The sequence below is a fragment of the Lytechinus pictus genome, chromosome 2 (genome assembly GCF_037042905.1).
Source record: "Lytechinus pictus isolate F3 Inbred chromosome 2, Lp3.0, whole genome shotgun sequence".
NCBI classification, from domain to species: Eukaryota; Metazoa; Echinodermata; class Echinoidea; order Temnopleuroida; family Toxopneustidae; genus Lytechinus; species Lytechinus pictus.
In genome coordinates, this window is record NC_087246.1 from 32,068,391 (window position 1) to 32,088,300 (window position 19,910).

The window sequence follows — 19,910 nt, forward strand, 5'->3', positions numbered from 1 at the left end:
TTACCATGATTATATCTTTCCATATTAAGCGAAAAAAAAAAACACCACAAAGTTGAAACTAGCTCAGCCATTGAATCAGTCGTCAATAGCCAGAAAGTGACCCAAAGGAAATGACCATGCACCGTGATTTTTACCCATTTTTCGAAAAAAAATGTGACGAAAAACATTGGTTGGTTCATGCTGACGCTTTAAACGAGTTATTTATTTTTAGATAAGAAGCGTAATGCAACTTTTTACCAGTAACTAATGCTCATACCGGAAACGAAACAACGATGGACCAATAGGTTTTGAAATACGCCAAGTTGCAGTATGTATTATTTGGTAGTATTACCTTAAAAGATGTTTTTACAGAGGTTGTTTTAATGAGAAAACTACTTTAGGGTGCTTTTTATCGGAAACTTGCGACCTAGTATAATGAGCGAGCCAATTAGCTTGAAAATCAATCTTTCAAATTTTAATCCAAATCTTTCAAAACTTAGCCAAGTATATTTCGACATACATTTCGCACTAAAGGAATATACTATTATTGTTACGCTGATTAAAACCCGAGCTTTTATTAAAGGGATAGCAATCCCATTCCAAAAAGAAATCAAGAATCCAATGGTTCGAAAATTCATGCATATAGACCTAATACCTGAAATGGTTGAAATGAACAAAATTAAGAGATGAATTAATTCTTAAAACCATGGAATCATTTGTTGTCATTCTATTATCTTTCTTTGCATTGGTTGAATTGTAGGAGATAGCGCGAACGCAGATCTCCTCTATCATAAATTGTACGCCCGAGTTCCCCACGTTTGGGCGAATCGCAAGGTTCAGCAAGCCGGAGTGCAATGGCAAGCCTCGCCCTGGGGGTGCATCCTTCCTGATCAATGCGACCCCTGCGCCAGGTAAGTATGCTCTCCATTCATCGGTCACCGTACTTGATCAAATCTTATCTGCGATATAAAGCAGTTAATCATCTCACTCTACAAAGAGAAAACAGTCACATGATTTGATGGGTCTGTAGAATTTTTGTCAAATTTTGAGAATTAGAAACCTCAAATCTCTGTGTTACTCTCTGGAGCGAAATTAATGACGTATTCATGTAATTTAATGATTTAAGTTTAATAACCAGTACAAAATTGCAGGCAAAATCTGAAAAAGTAAGGATATGAATATTCATGAACTTGACAATAACTCTACTGACGTCGTAGATTATAATGACAAAAGCGTTACAACGATGAAAGCTTACTCGCATCCTGTTATAGGGTCAACCTTTCTTTTATTGGTCGTCATCATACTTTGGCAAAATCATACATTGATCTATTAAATATTTCGTAACAAAGATCTCTAGTTTGTAGCAGACCCTGAATCTTTTGTCCCATTTTAGAATGAAATGTGTGATGCTTTAATATCTCAATAAAGTTACCATGATTATATCTTTCCATATTAGGCGAAAAAAAAACACCACAAAGTTGAAACTAGCTCAGCCATTGAATCAGTCGTCAATAGCCTGAAAGTGACCCAAAGGAAATGACCATGCACCGTGATTTTTACCCATTTTTCGAAAAGAAATGTGACGAAAAACATTGGTTGGTTCATGCTGACGCTTTAAACGAGTTATTTATTTTTAGTTAAGAAGCGTAATGCAACTTTTTACCAGTAACTAATGTTCATACCACTTCCGGTAGGAAGTAATTCCTTAAAAAGCTGTGTGCGCTATGAACGCCTAGCTTAGCCGGGTAATATAGGAGCGCCTTGAGCACCTAACAAGGTGGATATGTGCGCAATATAAATACCCTATATTATTATTATTATTATATTATACCGGAAACGAAACAACGATGGACCAATAGGTTTTGAAATACGCCAAGTTGCAGTATGTAATATTTGGAAGGATTACCTTAAAAGATGTTTTTTCAGACGTTGTTTCAATGAGAAAACTATTTTCAGGGTGCTTTTTATCGGAAACTTGCAACCTAGTATAATGAGCGAGCCAATGAGCTGGAAAATCAATCTTTCAAATTTTAATCCAAATCTTTCAAAACTTAGCCAAGTATATTTCGATATACATTTCGCACTAAAGGAATATACTATTTTTCTTACGCTGATTTAAACCCGGGCTTTTATTAAAGGGATACAAATCCCATTCCAAAAAGAAATCAAGAATCCAATGGTTCGAAAATTCATGCATATAGACCTACTACCTGAAATGGTTGAAATGAACAAAAATTAAGAGATGAATTCATTCTTAAAACCATGGAATTATTTGTTGTCATTCTATTTTCTTTCTTTGCATTGCTTGAATTGTAGGAGATAGCGCGAACGCAGATCTCCGCTATCATAAATTGTACGCCCGAGTTCCCCACGTTTGGGGGAATCGCAAGGTTCAGCAAGCCGGAGTGCAATGGCAAGCCTCGCCCTGGGGGTGCATCCTTCTTGATCAATGCGACCCCTGCGCCAGGTAAGTATGCTTCAAATTCATCGGTCGCCGTACTTGATCAAATCTTATCTGCGATGTAAAGCAGTTAATCATCTCACTCTACAAAGAGAAAACAGTCACATGATTTGATGGGTCTGTAGATTTTTATTCAAATTTTGAGAATTAGAAACCTCAAATCTCTGTGTTACTCTCTGGAGCGAAATTAATGACGTATCCATGTAATTCAATGATTGAAGTTTAATAAACAGTACAAACTTGCACGCAAAATCTGAAAAAGTAAGGATATGAATATTCATGAACTTGACAATACCTCTACTGACGTCGTAGATTATAATGACAAAAGCGTTACAACGATGAAAGCTTACTCGCATTCTGTTATAGGGTCAACCTTTTTCTTATTGGTCGTCATCATACTTTGGCAAAATCATACATTGATCTATTAAATATTTCGTAACAAAGATCTCTAGTTTGTAGCAGACCCTGAATCTTTTGTCCCATTTTAGAATGAAATGTGTGATGCTTTAATATCTCAATAAAGTTACCATGATTATATATTTCCATATCAAGCGGAAAAAAAACACCACAAAGTTGAAACTAGCTCAGCCATTGAATAAGTCGTCAATAGCCTGAAAGTGACCCAAAGGAAATGACCATGCACCGTGATTTTTACCCATTTTTTGAAAAAAAAATGTGACGAGTACATTGGTTGGTTCATGCTGACGCTTTAAACGAGTTATTTTTTTTTAATTAAGAAGCGTAATGCAATTTTTTACCAGTAACTAATGTTCATACCGGAAACGAAACAACGATGGACCAATAGGTTTTAAAATACGCCAAGTTGCAGTATGTATTATTTGGAAGGACTACCTTAAAAGATGTTTTTTCAGACGTTGTTTCAATGAGAAAACTATTTTTAGGGTGTTTTTTATCGGAAACTTGCAACCTAGTATAATGAGTGAGCCAATTAGCTGGAAAATCAATCTTTCAAATTTTAATCCAAATCTTTCAAAACTTAGCCAAGTATATTTCGACATACATTTCGCACAAAAGGAATATACTATTTTTCTTACGCTGATTTAAACCCGAGCTTTTATTAAAGGGATAAAAATCCCATTCCAAAAAGAAATCAAGAATCCAATGGTTCGAAAATTCATGCATATAGACCTAATACCTGAAATGGTTGAAATGAACAAAATTAAAAGATAATTCATTCTTAAAACCATGGAATTATTTGTTGTCATTCTATTTTCTTTCTTTGCATTGCTTGAATTGTAGGAGATAGCGCGGACGCAGATCTCCGCTATCATAAATTGTACGCCCGAGTTCCCCACGTTTGGGGGAATCGCAAGGTTCAGCAAGCCGGAGTGCAATGGCAAGCCTCGCCCTGGGGGTGCATCCTTCTTGATCAATGCGACCCCTGCGCCAGGTAAGTATGCTTCCCATTCATCGGTCGCCGTACTTGATCAAATCTTATCTGCGATGTAAAGCAGTTAATCATCTCATTCTACAAAGATAAAACAGTCACATGATTTGATGGGTCTGTAGATTTTTATTCAAATTTTGAGAATTAGAATCCTCAAATCTCTGTGTTACTCTCTGGAGCGAAATTAATGACGTATCCATGTAATTCAATGATTTAAGTTTAATAAACAGTACAAATTTGCACGCAAAATCTGAAAAAGTAAGGATATGAATATTCATGAACTTGACAATACCTCTACTGACGTGCACCGTGATTTTTACCCATTTTTCGAAAAGAAATGTGACGAAAAACATTGGTTGGTTCATGCTGACGCTTTAAACGAGTTATTTATTTTTAGTTAAGAAGCGTAATGCAACTTTTTACCAGTAACTAATGTTCATACCACTTCCGGTAGGAAGTAATTCCTTAAAAAGCTGTGTGCGCTATGAACGCCTAGCTTAGCCGGGTAATATAGGAGCGCCTTGAGCACCTAACAAGGTGGATATGTGCGCAATATAAATACCCTATATTATTATTATTATTATATTATACCGGAAACGAAACAACGATGGACCAATAGGTTTTGAAATACGCCAAGTTGCAGTATGTAATATTTGGAAGGATTACCTTAAAAGATGTTTTTTCAGACGTTGTTTCAATGAGAAAACTATTTTCAGGGTGCTTTTTATCGGAAACTTGCAACCTAGTATAATGAGCGAGCCAATGAGCTGGAAAATCAATCTTTCAAATTTTAATCCAAATCTTTCAAAACTTAGCCAAGTATATTTCGATATACATTTCGCACTAAAGGAATATACTATTTTTCTTACGCTGATTTAAACCCGGGCTTTTATTAAAGGGATACAAATCCCATTCCAAAAAGAAATCAAGAATCCAATGGTTCGAAAATTCATGCATATAGACCTACTACCTGAAATGGTTGAAATGAACAAAAATTAAGAGATGAATTCATTCTTAAAACCATGGAATTATTTGTTGTCATTCTATTTTCTTTCTTTGCATTGCTTGAATTGTAGGAGATAGCGCGAACGCAGATCTCCGCTATCATAAATTGTACGCCCGAGTTCCCCACGTTTGGGGGAATCGCAAGGTTCAGCAAGCCGGAGTGCAATGGCAAGCCTCGCCCTGGGGGTGCATCCTTCTTGATCAATGCGACCCCTGCGCCAGGTAAGTATGCTTCAAATTCATCGGTCGCCGTACTTGATCAAATCTTATCTGCGATGTAAAGCAGTTAATCATCTCACTCTACAAAGAGAAAACAGTCACATGATTTGATGGGTCTGTAGATTTTTATTCAAATTTTGAGAATTAGAAACCTCAAATCTCTGTGTTACTCTCTGGAGCGAAATTAATGACGTATCCATGTAATTCAATGATTGAAGTTTAATAAACAGTACAAACTTGCACGCAAAATCTGAAAAAGTAAGGATATGAATATTCATGAACTTGACAATACCTCTACTGACGTCGTAGATTATAATGACAAAAGCGTTACAACGATGAAAGCTTACTCGCATTCTGTTATAGGGTCAACCTTTTTCTTATTGGTCGTCATCATACTTTGGCAAAATCATACATTGATCTATTAAATATTTCGTAACAAAGATCTCTAGTTTGTAGCAGACCCTGAATCTTTTGTCCCATTTTAGAATGAAATGTGTGATGCTTTAATATCTCAATAAAGTTACCATGATTATATATTTCCATATCAAGCGGAAAAAAAACACCACAAAGTTGAAACTAGCTCAGCCATTGAATAAGTCGTCAATAGCCTGAAAGTGACCCAAAGGAAATGACCATGCACCGTGATTTTTACCCATTTTTTGAAAAAAAAATGTGACGAGTACATTGGTTGGTTCATGCTGACGCTTTAAACGAGTTATTTTTTTTTAATTAAGAAGCGTAATGCAATTTTTTACCAGTAACTAATGTTCATACCGGAAACGAAACAACGATGGACCAATAGGTTTTAAAATACGCCAAGTTGCAGTATGTATTATTTGGAAGGACTACCTTAAAAGATGTTTTTTCAGACGTTGTTTCAATGAGAAAACTATTTTTAGGGTGTTTTTTATCGGAAACTTGCAACCTAGTATAATGAGTGAGCCAATTAGCTGGAAAATCAATCTTTCAAATTTTAATCCAAATCTTTCAAAACTTAGCCAAGTATATTTCGACATACATTTCGCACAAAAGGAATATACTATTTTTCTTACGCTGATTTAAACCCGAGCTTTTATTAAAGGGATAAAAATCCCATTCCAAAAAGAAATCAAGAATCCAATGGTTCGAAAATTCATGCATATAGACCTAATACCTGAAATGGTTGAAATGAACAAAATTAAAAGATAATTCATTCTTAAAACCATGGAATTATTTGTTGTCATTCTATTTTCTTTCTTTGCATTGCTTGAATTGTAGGAGATAGCGCGGACGCAGATCTCCGCTATCATAAATTGTACGCCCGAGTTCCCCACGTTTGGGGGAATCGCAAGGTTCAGCAAGCCGGAGTGCAATGGCAAGCCTCGCCCTGGGGGTGCATCCTTCTTGATCAATGCGACCCCTGCGCCAGGTAAGTATGCTTCCCATTCATCGGTCGCCGTACTTGATCAAATCTTATCTGCGATGTAAAGCAGTTAATCATCTCATTCTACAAAGATAAAACAGTCACATGATTTGATGGGTCTGTAGATTTTTATTCAAATTTTGAGAATTAGAATCCTCAAATCTCTGTGTTACTCTCTGGAGCGAAATTAATGACGTATCCATGTAATTCAATGATTTAAGTTTAATAAACAGTACAAATTTGCACGCAAAATCTGAAAAAGTAAGGATATGAATATTCATGAACTTGACAATACCTCTACTGACGTGCACCGTGATTTTTACCCATTTTTCGAAAAGAAATGTGACGAAAAACATTGGTTGGTTCATGCTGACGCTTTAAACGAGTTATTTATTTTTAGTTAAGAAGCGTAATGCAACTTTTTACCAGTAACTAATGTTCATACCACTTCCGGTAGGAAGTAATTCCTTAAAAAGCTGTGTGCGCTATGAACGCCTAGCTTAGCCGGGTAATATAGGAGCGCCTTGAGCACCTAACAAGGTGGATATGTGCGCAATATAAATACCCTATATTATTATTATTATTATATTATACCGGAAACGAAACAACGATGGACCAATAGGTTTTGAAATACGCCAAGTTGCAGTATGTAATATTTGGAAGGATTACCTTAAAAGATGTTTTTTCAGACGTTGTTTCAATGAGAAAACTATTTTCAGGGTGCTTTTTATCGGAAACTTGCAACCTAGTATAATGAGCGAGCCAATGAGCTGGAAAATCAATCTTTCAAATTTTAATCCAAATCTTTCAAAACTTAGCCAAGTATATTTCGATATACATTTCGCACTAAAGGAATATACTATTTTTCTTACGCTGATTTAAACCCGGGCTTTTATTAAAGGGATACAAATCCCATTCCAAAAAGAAATCAAGAATCCAATGGTTCGAAAATTCATGCATATAGACCTACTACCTGAAATGGTTGAAATGAACAAAAATTAAGAGATGAATTCATTCTTAAAACCATGGAATTATTTGTTGTCATTCTATTTTCTTTCTTTGCATTGCTTGAATTGTAGGAGATAGCGCGAACGCAGATCTCCGCTATCATAAATTATACGCCCGAGTTCCCCACGTTTGGGGGAATCGCAAGGTTCAGCAAGCCGGAGTGCAATGGCAAGCCTCGCCCTGGGGGTGCATCCTTCTTGATCAATGCGACCCCTGCGCCAGGTAAGTATGCTTCAAATTCATCGGTCGCCGTACTTGATCAAATCTTATCTGCGATGTAAAGCAGTTAATTATCTCACTCTACAAAGAGAAAACAGTCACATGATTTGATGGGTCTGTAGATTTTTATTCAAATTTTGAGAATTAGAAACCTCAAATCTCTGTGTTACTCTCTGGAGCGAAATTAATGACGTATCCATGTAATTCAATGATTGAAGTTTAATAAACAGTACAAACTTGCACGCAAAATCTGAAAAAGTAAGGATATGAATATTCATGAACTTGACAATACCTCTACTGACGTCGTAGATTATAATGACAAAAGCGTTACAACGATGAAAGCTTACTCGCATTCTGTTATAGGGTCAACCTTTTTCTTATTGGTCGTCATCATACTTTGGCAAAATCATACATTGATCTATTAAATATCTCGTAACAAAGATCTCTAGTTTGTAGCAGACCCTGAATCTTTTGTCCCATTTTAGAATGAAATGTGTGATGCTTTAATATCTCAATAAAGTTACCATGATTATATATTTCCATATCAAGCGGAAAAAAAACACCACAAAGTTGAAACTAGCTCAGCCATTAAATCAGTCGTCAATAGCCTGAAAGTGACCCAAAGGAAATGACCATGCACCGTGATTTTTACCCATTTTTTGAGAAAAAAAATGTGACGAGTACATTGGTTGGTTCATGCTGACGCTTTAAACGAGTTATTTTTTTTTAGTTAAGAAGCGTAATGCAACATTTTACCAGTAACTAATGTTCATACCGGAAACGAAACAACGATGGACCAATAGGTTTTAAAATACGCCAAGTTGCAGTATGTATTATTTGGAAGGATTACCTTAAAAGATGTTTTTTCAGACGTTGTTTCAATGAGAAAACTATTTTTAGGGTGCTTTTTATCGGAAACTTGCAACCTAGTATAATGAGCGAGCCAATTAGCTGGAAAATCAATCTTTCAAATTTTAATCCAAATCTTTCAAAACTTAGCCAGGTATATTTCGACATACATTTCGCACTAAAGGAATATACTATTTTTCTTACGCTGATTTAAACCCGAGCTTTTATTAAAGGGATAGCAATCCCATTCCAAAAAGAAATCAAGAATCCAATGGTTCGAAAATTCATGCATATAGACCTAATACCTGAAATGCTTGAAATGAACAAAATTAAGAGATGAATTCATTGTTAAAATCATGGAATTATTTGTTGTCATTCTATTTTCTTTCTTTGCATTGCTTGAATTGTAGGAGATAGCGCGAACGCAGATCTCCGCTATCATAAATTGTACGCCCGAGTTCCCCACGTTTGGGGGAATCGCAAGGTTCAGCAAGCCGGAGTGCAATGGCAAGCCTCGCCCTGGGGGTGCATCCTTCTTGATCAATGCGACCCCTGCGCCAGGTAAGTATGCTCCGCTTTCATCGGTCGCCGTACTTGATCAAATCTTATCTGCGATGTAAAGCAGTTAAACATCTCACTCTTCAAAGAGAAAACAGTCACATGATTTGATGGGTCTGTAGAATTTATGGCAATTTTTGAGAATTAGAAACCTCAAATCTCTGTGTTACTCTCTGGAGCGAAGTAATGACGTATCCATGTAATTCAATGATTTAAGTTTAATAAACAGTACAAACTTGCACGCAAAATCTGAAAAAGTAAGGATATGAATATTCATGAACTTGACAATACCTCTACTGATGTCGTAGATTATAATGACAAAAGCGTTACAACGATGAAAGCTTACTTGCATCCTGTTATAGGGTCAACCTTTTTTTTATTGGTCGTCATCATACTTTGGCAAAATCATACATTGATCTATTAAATATCTCGTAACAAAGATCTCTAGTTTGTAGCAGACCCTGAATCTTTTGTCCCATTTTAGAATGAAATGTGTGATGCTTTAATATCTCAATAAAGTTACCATGATTATATCTTTCCATAACAAGCGAAAAAAAAAAACACCACAAAGTTGAAACTAACTCAGCCATTGAATCATTTGTCAATAGCCTGAAAGTGACCTAAAGGAAATGGCCATGCACCGTGATTTTTTACATTGGTTGGTTCATGCTGACGCTTTAAACGAGTTATTTATTTTTAGTTAAGAAGCGTAATGCAACTTTTTACCAGTAACTAATGTTCATACCGGAAACGAAACAACGATGGACCAATAGGTTTTGAAATACGCCAAGTTGCAGTATGTATTATTTGGAAGGATTACCTTAAAAGATGTTTTTTCAGACGTTGTTTCAATAAGAAAACTATTTTCAGGGTGCTTTTTATCGGAAACTTGCAACCTAGTATAATGAGCGAGCCAATTAGCTGGAAAATCAATCTTTCAAATTTTAATCCAAATCTTTCAAAACTTAGCCAAGTATATTTCGACATGCATTTCGCACATAACAAACCCATTCCATAAAGCAATCAAGAATCCAATGGTTCGAAAATTCATTCATATAGACCTAATAACCTGAAATGATTGAAATCTTTCGTCTCATTTTATAATGAAAATGTGTCATGCTTAATATCTCAATAAAATTACTATGATAATTTATTCTCATAGCCCCCCCCCAAAATACACCACATAGTTGAAACTTGTCCAGCAATTTCAACAGCCTAGATACTTCCTATTCGAAATGACTATCGCCTCACCAATGAAAATATGGGGGGGGGGGCAAACATATCGTTTCGCCCCCCAATAATTCCAGATGTGCAAAAATAAAATAAGATTGTAATGTTACACAGAAATCGGCAAGCGAGATTAAAATAAACGACTCGTTCTTTACTTAAAACCGTGCTCAAAATGTCCGCTTTTCAGATTGGAATATAAACTTTTGTAGCTTGCACTTCCCGCTCGCATAATTTCTTTAGCAAAAACCCATACTTTTCATGATTAATTTAAAATGGGTGAATAGAATGTCCCATTTTCAGTTCTAAACCTCAAAAGAATTCTCGCTTCGATTTGCAATAATCGTTTATTGGAAATAAATATTGTTATTTATTTAAAAAAAATTAAGCTGTCAATTTCTTTCAGATCGAAATATCAAAATGTTCAGCTCGCGCACTTCGCGCTCGCATCTATTGTTCTCTTAAATACCCATCTTAATCATTGGTACCAAAAAAGCTCAGAATATTAAGCTTTCAAGTCAGAATATAAATAAATTTCATCTCGCTCTCGGCACTCGCATTATCTGTGTAGTGAGATATGTATCCTCCTCATGAGTCACCACAAACAGTCCTAAACAGGTACCTTTTTCCTGTGTTCAGGTCAGTATACTAAAATATTTCAGCTCGCACTTACATTAATTTGTTGGTCTCTTTCTCATGAGTCATATATTATATATATATACATGTATATATATATGCCTATGTGTGTATGTGTGTGAGTGGGTGTGTGTTGGTGAGTTTGTTTGTTTTGTGTGATCGAGCGCCTTTGGAACGATTTTTCATGATTTTGCCCCCCCCCCCCAATCTGAAAAATGGATCGACGCCCCTGTTTGGGGTGATTTTATTATCTTTCTTTGCATTAGTTTAATTGTAGGAGATAGTGCGAAATCAAGAAATTAACGAATTCATGGATATACATTCATATCTAGATTTTTTTTATAAAATAAACATGTATTCTATATGTTGACTTTGCTGGCTTTCCATAGTTGCGATTGAATGGATCAATCGCAACTCTTTGTAAAGCGGGGCCCAGATCTCCACCTGCATAATTATATTAACAAATATCAACGATCAGGTAATCTAAATTGATGACATCTTTGAATATTATCATGAACAGTTTAATTCATGATGTTACACGGCTTTTAGAAACAAATAAATGTTTACCATGTTAGGATCACGTTCTCGATTTACCTCTGATATCAACACTTTTCCCATGCCGTCTGCCTTATCACTCCTATACTGAATTCAAAACGAGGCAATTATTCCCTTATGTCTATTTAAATGCGGTAAGTCTGTTTCGATGTAATCAGTTTGACTGATCACAATTCCTTTTTTTCGATCAATCACATCCTATCTACCCCATCGTCCTATAAAATGGGGAGTAAAACCAGGATAATCTTCTGAGGCTACATCGACACATTTTCACGGTTGAGGTTCTATATACACGGGCGCCACAATTATTGTCTTCTGATATTAGGAGCAGGATTGGGTGAAAGTAGGTATGTAGAGGTGCTGTGGCTCAGTGGATAAGTCTCTTGACTTTGAACCACAAGGTCTGGGGTTCGATTCCCACCGCTGCACTCGCATCCTTTGGCAAGGCGTTTATCTATATATATTTAACAATCTCCACACAGGTGTATTAAATGGGTGCCCGGCAGGAAAAAACATCCTTGAGTGCCCGGGCGTCCGATCAGGGTAGCCGTGCTAAAGCCGGAGTAATAGTATGCAACACTTAAAAACATTCAGTTGTGAAAGCGCTATATAAATTATTATTATCAGTTTCATTTCATATTCTGAGTGGAAAGTACAGATATTGCCTATTTACACGACCCAAATATCTCTTATGAATATGCTTCTCATTCGTCATGTTCTTGTGGTGTCTTTCACATTTTACTGTCTATCCTTATTTTTTGTAATTTTCTTTTTATCACTGAAAAAGTTGCAATGAAGGGTTTCGGATCGAGTTGAATTCACATTTCTTGGTTACATTTTCCGTTTTCATATTTCTCAATTTGTCTAATTTATTATTTTATTCAATGTCAATTTATTAGCCAATAATTCGTTATGATAAAAAAATTAGTCCATATAGCCATATATTTTATTTTCTGTGTATGAGAGGGGATGCTCAAGAAGCCAACTTTACACTCCCCCATTATGTACAATAAATAAAAGCTAAACCAAAAATTAAGTAACCATGGAGATTTCTTTTTGTTTTATTTAGTTGTCTATGATTACTCCATATTGATATTGAGTAAATGCACGGTCTGTGTAAAACCAGCTAATAGCTGAAAATGGGGCTCTTAGTACCAAGTAGAAACAGATGAATCAAAATTCAAAATGCATCAGAGGTACAATACTAATTCTGTATAATTGTGCGCGGACATTTTTTTAAGTAAAAGGGAAGAAACTACGAATGAATTAGAAACGGGTGGCAACGTTGGGGGTAATGAAAAGAAGGGGAAAAAAGGGAAAATAATATCGTATATTACACCTATTGTTCGAAGACAAAATATGACTTCACGCTTTGGTTGTCTTGCCTCCCCCTAAGCTATCACTGGCGCCGCCCTGGAATAATATAATCAATGCCGATGGGAATAAGAGCGCATCCAGGAGTTTCCTGCACTCGACCAAGGTGAGGTGCATGGGTACCCGGTATAGGAAGAAATTCCTCAAATGCTCGAGCGCCCGATCAAGGTACATGTAGCCGTGATAAAGCTGGGGTAATAATAACACGGTCATGTTAAGCAGCTAGGGCCCGCTAGGAGAACAGTCTTCGGAACTGACATTATCATTGTTATTATTATTATTTATTATCATCATTTATCATTGTTACCATTATTATTGTTCGGGAAGTGGGGGGGGGGGGGGGGCGATGAAGTTAACATGCGCGAGAACGGGTATCCGAACACCATAGATATATGCCTCTTGTGAGAAAATTTCAATCCATTTACATATACATCATGGAATAACTCCATTTCCCCCATAGTTTCATTTGAGTTTGCTGGGAAAGACAACTTACCAGACATTTACCGATGAATAATGCATGAGGCGTCTCATAAGAAACATTAAAACCCGAACGTTTTACAATGTGACATCTGATAAATGTCCATGTTCCTGGGGATCTGAAAGTCATGTATCATCGTTTCATTTTTTCAGCTCGTATTTCATTAAATGTTTAATGTCCTTTCCTTTTATTGCTGTCTGCTTCAATGCGGAGTCGTTTATGTGCAAATGCCAATGAACCTTTATGGAAAACACAAACCTTTGGAAAAACCGATTTTCATTCTAGGCGAATTTGTAAATGAAGCAAATAATACAATTTGAATACTCACGACTATCATGTCTACCCGTTTTTCCTCATAAAACAGCTGTCTCCCGGACTCTCTCTTCCGTTCTTCCACTTTTTTACTCTCTTCTCTGAGTGTTTATTCACTTTCTTTCACTCCATGGCGCATGGGCGGAAATTTCAGGGGGGGGGGGACGCGTCCCCCTACCCAAAATAGTAGGGGGACACATTATCAAATGTTATCTAAAAAAAATTCAAAATCTAAGACCAAACAATCCTTCAACCGAAGAACCTGTTTTAAAAAGAGGTTTAGAGCATTGTCTTTATTCCAGACCTAATCATTAAAAAAAATACCCCCAAAAAAATCTTCTAACGTAAGACTATATCATATTCTAATTTTTCTGGAATAACACGAGTTTTAAAACGTACTCTTTTCTCCAGACCCGGTTATTAAAAAAATGAATTAAAAAAACTTCAACAGTTCAAATCTAAGACCAATCTTCAAAAGTTACACCCTTACTGGGTGTAAAAATATGTATTTACTCCGCACCCAGGCAAGTTTTTTTTTAAATAATACTAAGACCCCTACAAAACATTGTAATAACGCATAGGTAAAGCAAACATCCTTTCTCTAGACTTGGTTATTATTTGAAAAAAAATATAGTTTTTACAAATATTCTAAAACGAATACCCAATAATCTAATTACTGTGGAATAACATGAAGATCGATTGTAGATTTTCCTCCAGACACAGTTATTTCAAGAATAAAAAAGCAATAAAACCCAACCCCAACAACGAATCTAAGAACCAACAATCCTCCAAATTAAGACCATGTAGAAAAGCACATGTTTAGAGCGTTGTCTTTATTCAAACAGTCTTAAAAACACAAGACTTTGTCATATTCTTATTCCTGTGGAATAACACGAGTATTATGCTTAGTCTTTCGTCTAGACCCGGTTATTTAAAAAATAAAGAAATATTGAAAAAAGAAAAAAAAACTAAGACCAAATTTCAAAATTAAGCCCAGTTAAAATGCTTGGGTTAGAGTGTTGTCTGTACCCCACAACGAGTTCTCTGAAAAATACAAATTAAGCGAAACTTTAAACTTTGAACTTACAGTATAATTTTTGAAACAACCGGGTCTGGAAAAAAGACATTGGACTTATAATAATTTTTGAATTAACCGGGTCTGGAAAAAAGACTTTGCACATTTGTGCTATACGAACACATTACTATAGGGTTTTAGTTTTTAGTTACTGGGTCTGGAGAAAAGACTATGCTTGATTCTCAATTTACTCTTAGCGCATATATTCACAATATGCGCCGTATAAGTGAAAACAACAACAAAGACACTAATTCCACCAGTTTTAATTAACTGGGTCTGGAAAAATACTAAGCTTGATTCTCATTATTATTCCACTAGAATATCATTATCATATCTTAGTTTGGACTTATATTATAATTTTTGAAATAACCGGGTCTGGAAAAAAGACTTTGGACTTACATTATAATTTTTTTTAAACAACCGGGTCTGGAAAAAGACTTTGGACTTATATTATAATTTTTGAAACAACCGGGTCTGGAAAAAAGACTTTGGACTTATATTATAATTTTTTAAACAACCAGGTCTGGAAAAAAGACTTTGAACTTATATTATAATTTTTGAAACAACCGGGTCTGGAAAAAAAGACTTTGGACTTATATTATAATTTTTTAAACAGCTTGGTCTGGAAAAAAGACTTTGAACTTATATTATAATTATTGAAACAACCGGGTCTGGAAGAAAAAACTTTGGATTATATTATACTTTCTTTATTAACCGGGTCTGGAAAAAAAGACTTTGCATTTTTGTGCTATATGAACGTATTACTATAGGATTTCAGTTTAGAACGGATTCGCCAAAAATCCCTTCAAATTTATTACATTTGTGGGTAAAGTCATTATTACATTTGTGGGCGATCAAAATTATTTCATTTGTGGGTAAAGTGTTATTACATTTGTGGGCGTTATTACATTTGTGGGCGATTATTACAACATTTGTGGGTGTAACACCCCCCCCCCCCTTTCTTCCGTTCTATGCTATTCCCCTCTTCTCTCTTCAGTCCTGTCTCATTTGATTTTGGTATCGCTTACAATTTAATATGTCTATGTCTCGCCCATACCACTCACGTGCACACCCTCCTTAAGATCGTTCACATTCATACACTGCAAAAACGTCTGTGTTAATTTTACACCAGCCTGGTATCTATATCGGTTCACATTAGAGAGGTGTTGAAACAACACCAGTTAACCCATTGCCTACTGGAACCGGGTGATCCCTGTACAAAGCCTATGGGAATCATATAATTCAGTATTCAACAGGTTAAGTATCAAACCGACATTGGTTTAACACTAATTGGTGTTGCTTAAAAGCCATTTTAGCCTAACGCCAAACCGGTGTTGTTTCAACACCACTCTGGTGCGGATCGATATAGATACCAGACTGGTGTTAAATTAATACCAGCGTTTTTGCAGTACATGGAACAGTGAAACCAATCCCATTTTGACCAATGGTATATGCTATTGAAATCCATTGGAAAACAAGTAATACATTTGGCTGGTCTTGGATCGCTTTCCACGGTGTGGCTGATGTGGCACATAAAAGAGAGAAGCAGAAAAAATGAGGCAACCAAAGTATTTTTGTAGGAAAAACAATCAACAATAAGCGCGTTAAAAAAAATATATATATATTTGGGAAGTTTTATTTTGACATCCCATGCAGCAGCTCCTCCACATTTCAAGTGATATAAATTCCACACAAAGAAAAATTTCTTAGAAAATTGGAATTTGTTCTACCTGTGCAGCTAACATATCATCATATACATTATTTTATGATATGCTTGTGTGATTATCAATATCATTAACCATTGAACAATGAAAATGTCACTATTAACTAAACATTATTCTATTGTTTGACGGATGCTCGTCAAAATTTAATTAATATTTCTTTCTAGATTTTAATAAAAATATAAAAATAATTCGATGTCAGGGTGGACTTTCATTTTAACTTCTCCTCGCCTCACTCCATCTATGTCTCTTCCATCATCTACATGTAGTTCTATCCTTATTCAATATACAGTATAGTCCATCAACGTTCATCAACTCATTGCATACGATCATATTTATGACCACTTCTAATTATTTCTTTTATTTTATACATCTCCCCCGTTTCGTATGGTCGGACCCCAAACAATCGAGCGCATACCAAAAACAACTCGACCAGGGTATCATTCAGCGGACCTAAATTACCCGAGTGATTCTCGCTCGCTTATGACAAGGAAGATCGAGATAGCGTCGGAAAGAGAAAGAGGGGTACCACAAGAGAGTCAATAATTAAAGTTTTAGACGGAGGAAGGCAGTGTTATCCAGCCTCTCCTCAGCAGACAGCCATAATTTGATACAATGCAAAAATAATTACGGAAATCCACGGGCTTTGGTTGGGACGCGCTGGAAACGAAATGGAAATAAATACCCGGTGTGCTGCGCATCGGGGAATTAGTTATAATTGTAGACGAGGATTTGGTAAGGCAGGTAGGGTTGATGATAAGTGGGGCCGGCGACCGAGTTCTTCACATGCTTGGAATGGGGATGTCAAGTGGAGGAATGTTGAGGAGCATTAAGCCATCCGATGCTAAAGAGTCGTCATGGAATCCAGCATGGCAACATTTCCATGACTAGAAACGATAACTAATAAACCGAGAACCGCCAACTTATCAACACAATCATAAGGAGGTTTGAAAATTTAAACGGAGTTAACGATTTGGTCTATTCGTCTTAATATAATTTTTAAAAGATGTTTTATCTTTAAAATATAGTATTTTTCATGTTTTCTGTATATCTACAACTACCCTATTATGGTGCTAATATAAATTATTTATCATGTTGATTAATTATGCCATTTGTTTATAAAATAAAAATTACTTAAAAGAGAAATTCCGTGATCCCTGGTTGTGATGAAATAAAACGAATGTGTTGATTGCTATCATGAAATATGTTTGACAATGTTTAGAGGCAATGAAATAACTGTGCGAAATCTGTTTATGATCGGATGAATAATCATTCTGAAGCCGTGAATTAAAATGTATATAAAAATGACCTATTTTCGTTCATCACTCATATCGCTTTCTCAAAAAGGTGCGTAATTCTGCTGCGCCTAGGAATCGACAATTATTACCATCACCCACCCCTCTTGTCAAACAGGCTAGATTTGTAACTTATCTTTTTGCGATGGTAGGCTTGGGGAGTCGGCTTATTCCTGAGAATATAGATCATCTTCACATCTACACTTACATGCTGTACTTTATCATTGATGGGAAGAGACTTTGAGATGGTAAAGTAACCAGAAGAAAAGAAAAAGAAAAAGAAAGATAGAGAGAGAGAGATGGGGGGGGGGGCAGTTTGGGGAGTGGATTGTGAAAAACGAAATAAATTTTGACATTTGTACCATACAACTGCAGCGTTGCCCCCGATATGCTTGACGACATTGTTATATTACGAATGCCCTTTGCTCTAGATTGGCGACCGATTATTTCTTTCAATGAACGTAATGAATATACGAACAACTGCAATGGTCCACCAGTTCTCAGTAGCATGTGGTTCAATACGATAAGTCCGTTTTACAACTTCATGCGTGCAAAACCAATTTCTATGGAAATTCCCGTACATTTTGTGTGTGTTTGTGCGAGGAACTACTTCTGGGGACACTTTTCTTATATTTTACATATCAACCGGGGAGGTCCCCGGTTTACCTAAAAAGCGCCAATCAATCCCTTATCTCATTTTAAGCAGTAGTAAAGTGTGTAAAAAGGACCCTTTCGGCCGATTAAGCTCAATTCGTGTGTGTCGGGCGGTAATAAGCATCCCCTATGATCCTTGAGACCGGATAGTGGATTAAATTCAATTTTCTGAGACCCCACTGTAGACAAACGTGGACATGATTGTGTTAGTAAAATTCCACTTGCTAAATGTAGTCACATCCTCCGGTGTGTAAAATGTCACTCGCTAACCGTGGACCTATCCCTGAAAAGTTATATTTTTCGGTTTTGCCACTTCAATGTACAGTCTATTTGCATTACTTACCGTGGGCAGTCCATGGATCTAGGGTGCTCTCGATCCTAATGTGGTGTTTCATATTTCCCCACGTTTGTAGGTAAATACAAACACACGTACCCATGGTGAAAAACGAGGACACACACGACCCTTACAGTTGGATTGAGGACACATAGCACACCGAGGACGTTCTTGTACACGGGCCCACTTCAAATGACCAAAAATTGTATTCTCTTGCACATAGGGATGAATTTAAAAAGTCATTGATTTGCTGTATGGTAGATGTGAGATGTCTTCGGTTGTATAGTAAAGCTCATAATGATCCTACACTCTAAAAATATTGAGTAAAAATGCTCCATGAGGGTAATTATGTGTCCAAGCAACATTGGGCATTTCTTTTGGGCACTTTTATTTATCCAGTGTGATGAAAATTTTGCCCATTCTAAAGTAATTGCTGGTTATTTTCTTAAACGTAACTGGACAATATGTTTCTTGCATCGGATAATATACTGCCCAAAAATTGGTTGGACACATAATTTTCCTCGTGCTGGTTAAACATTTACCCAACATTTTTTATATAGCGTAGATGAACTAGAATCTTAGGCCCGTATTCTGAAGTCAGGTTTAAAGTTGTGGTTTACGTATGGACAGCCAAAAGTATAAAAAATTTTTTATTAAGTTGTACGTTTCTTATGTTTGCTGTGCTCTTTCCTGATTCATCGATGGTGAAGACAATAATCTATATATACTTCCTAGATAATTATGAATGATGTGAGAACCAAAGGAGCTGAAATATTATATCCCTTCTGTTAGTGATTTATGTAACAATTGGCTGTCCATACTTAAACCACAACTTGAAACCTGAGTTTAAGTTAAACCCGACTTCAGAATACGGGCCTTAGGGTGTGGGGTGATGATAAAGACCAAGAGAGTGAAAGCAGTTTTGAATCTTAAACCAATGTGGATGTTGTAATTTGAAGGGTAAAGGCTCGGGCAGGTAAGAATGTTACTCAAGTTTTATGCTCTGGGATGCATTATCAAGAAATATGTAAATAATGAAAAAAAAGATTAGATCGCAATCTTTTTCATGAATCTTTTCGTATTCCCCTTTTCATTGTTTAATTCTTCAATAAAACCGATCGGACTAGATTGCAAGGCACGA

At 36.1% G+C, this 19,910-nt stretch overlaps 7 non-coding genes across 7 annotated transcripts; all 7 read right to left on the reverse strand.

Moving 5' to 3' along the window:
* Positions 1 to 736: 736 nt before the first annotated feature.
* On the reverse strand, positions 737 to 898 carry LOC129255151 (U1 spliceosomal RNA). Its single transcript, XR_008583847.2, has one exon. It is a non-coding gene; the product is annotated as a U1 spliceosomal RNA (small nuclear RNA).
* Positions 899 to 2,292: 1,394 nt separating this feature from the next.
* On the reverse strand, positions 2,293 to 2,454 carry LOC129255159 (U1 spliceosomal RNA). The gene has a single exon (XR_008583855.2). It is a non-coding gene; the product is annotated as a U1 spliceosomal RNA (small nuclear RNA).
* Positions 2,455 to 3,697: 1,243 nt separating this feature from the next.
* On the reverse strand, positions 3,698 to 3,859 carry LOC129255141 (U1 spliceosomal RNA). The gene has a single exon (XR_008583838.2). It is a non-coding gene; the product is annotated as a U1 spliceosomal RNA (small nuclear RNA).
* Positions 3,860 to 4,921: 1,062 nt separating this feature from the next.
* LOC135153348 (U1 spliceosomal RNA) lies at positions 4,922 to 5,083 on the reverse strand. Its single transcript, XR_010292797.1, has one exon. It is a non-coding gene; the product is annotated as a U1 spliceosomal RNA (small nuclear RNA).
* Positions 5,084 to 6,326: 1,243 nt separating this feature from the next.
* On the reverse strand, positions 6,327 to 6,488 carry LOC135153351 (U1 spliceosomal RNA). Its single transcript, XR_010292800.1, has one exon. It is a non-coding gene; the product is annotated as a U1 spliceosomal RNA (small nuclear RNA).
* Positions 6,489 to 7,550: 1,062 nt separating this feature from the next.
* LOC129255175 (U1 spliceosomal RNA) lies at positions 7,551 to 7,712 on the reverse strand. Its single transcript, XR_008583868.2, has one exon. It is a non-coding gene; the product is annotated as a U1 spliceosomal RNA (small nuclear RNA).
* Positions 7,713 to 8,957: 1,245 nt separating this feature from the next.
* On the reverse strand, positions 8,958 to 9,119 carry LOC135153349 (U1 spliceosomal RNA). The gene has a single exon (XR_010292798.1). It is a non-coding gene; the product is annotated as a U1 spliceosomal RNA (small nuclear RNA).
* Between the last annotated feature and the right edge of the window lie 10,791 nt (positions 9,120 to 19,910).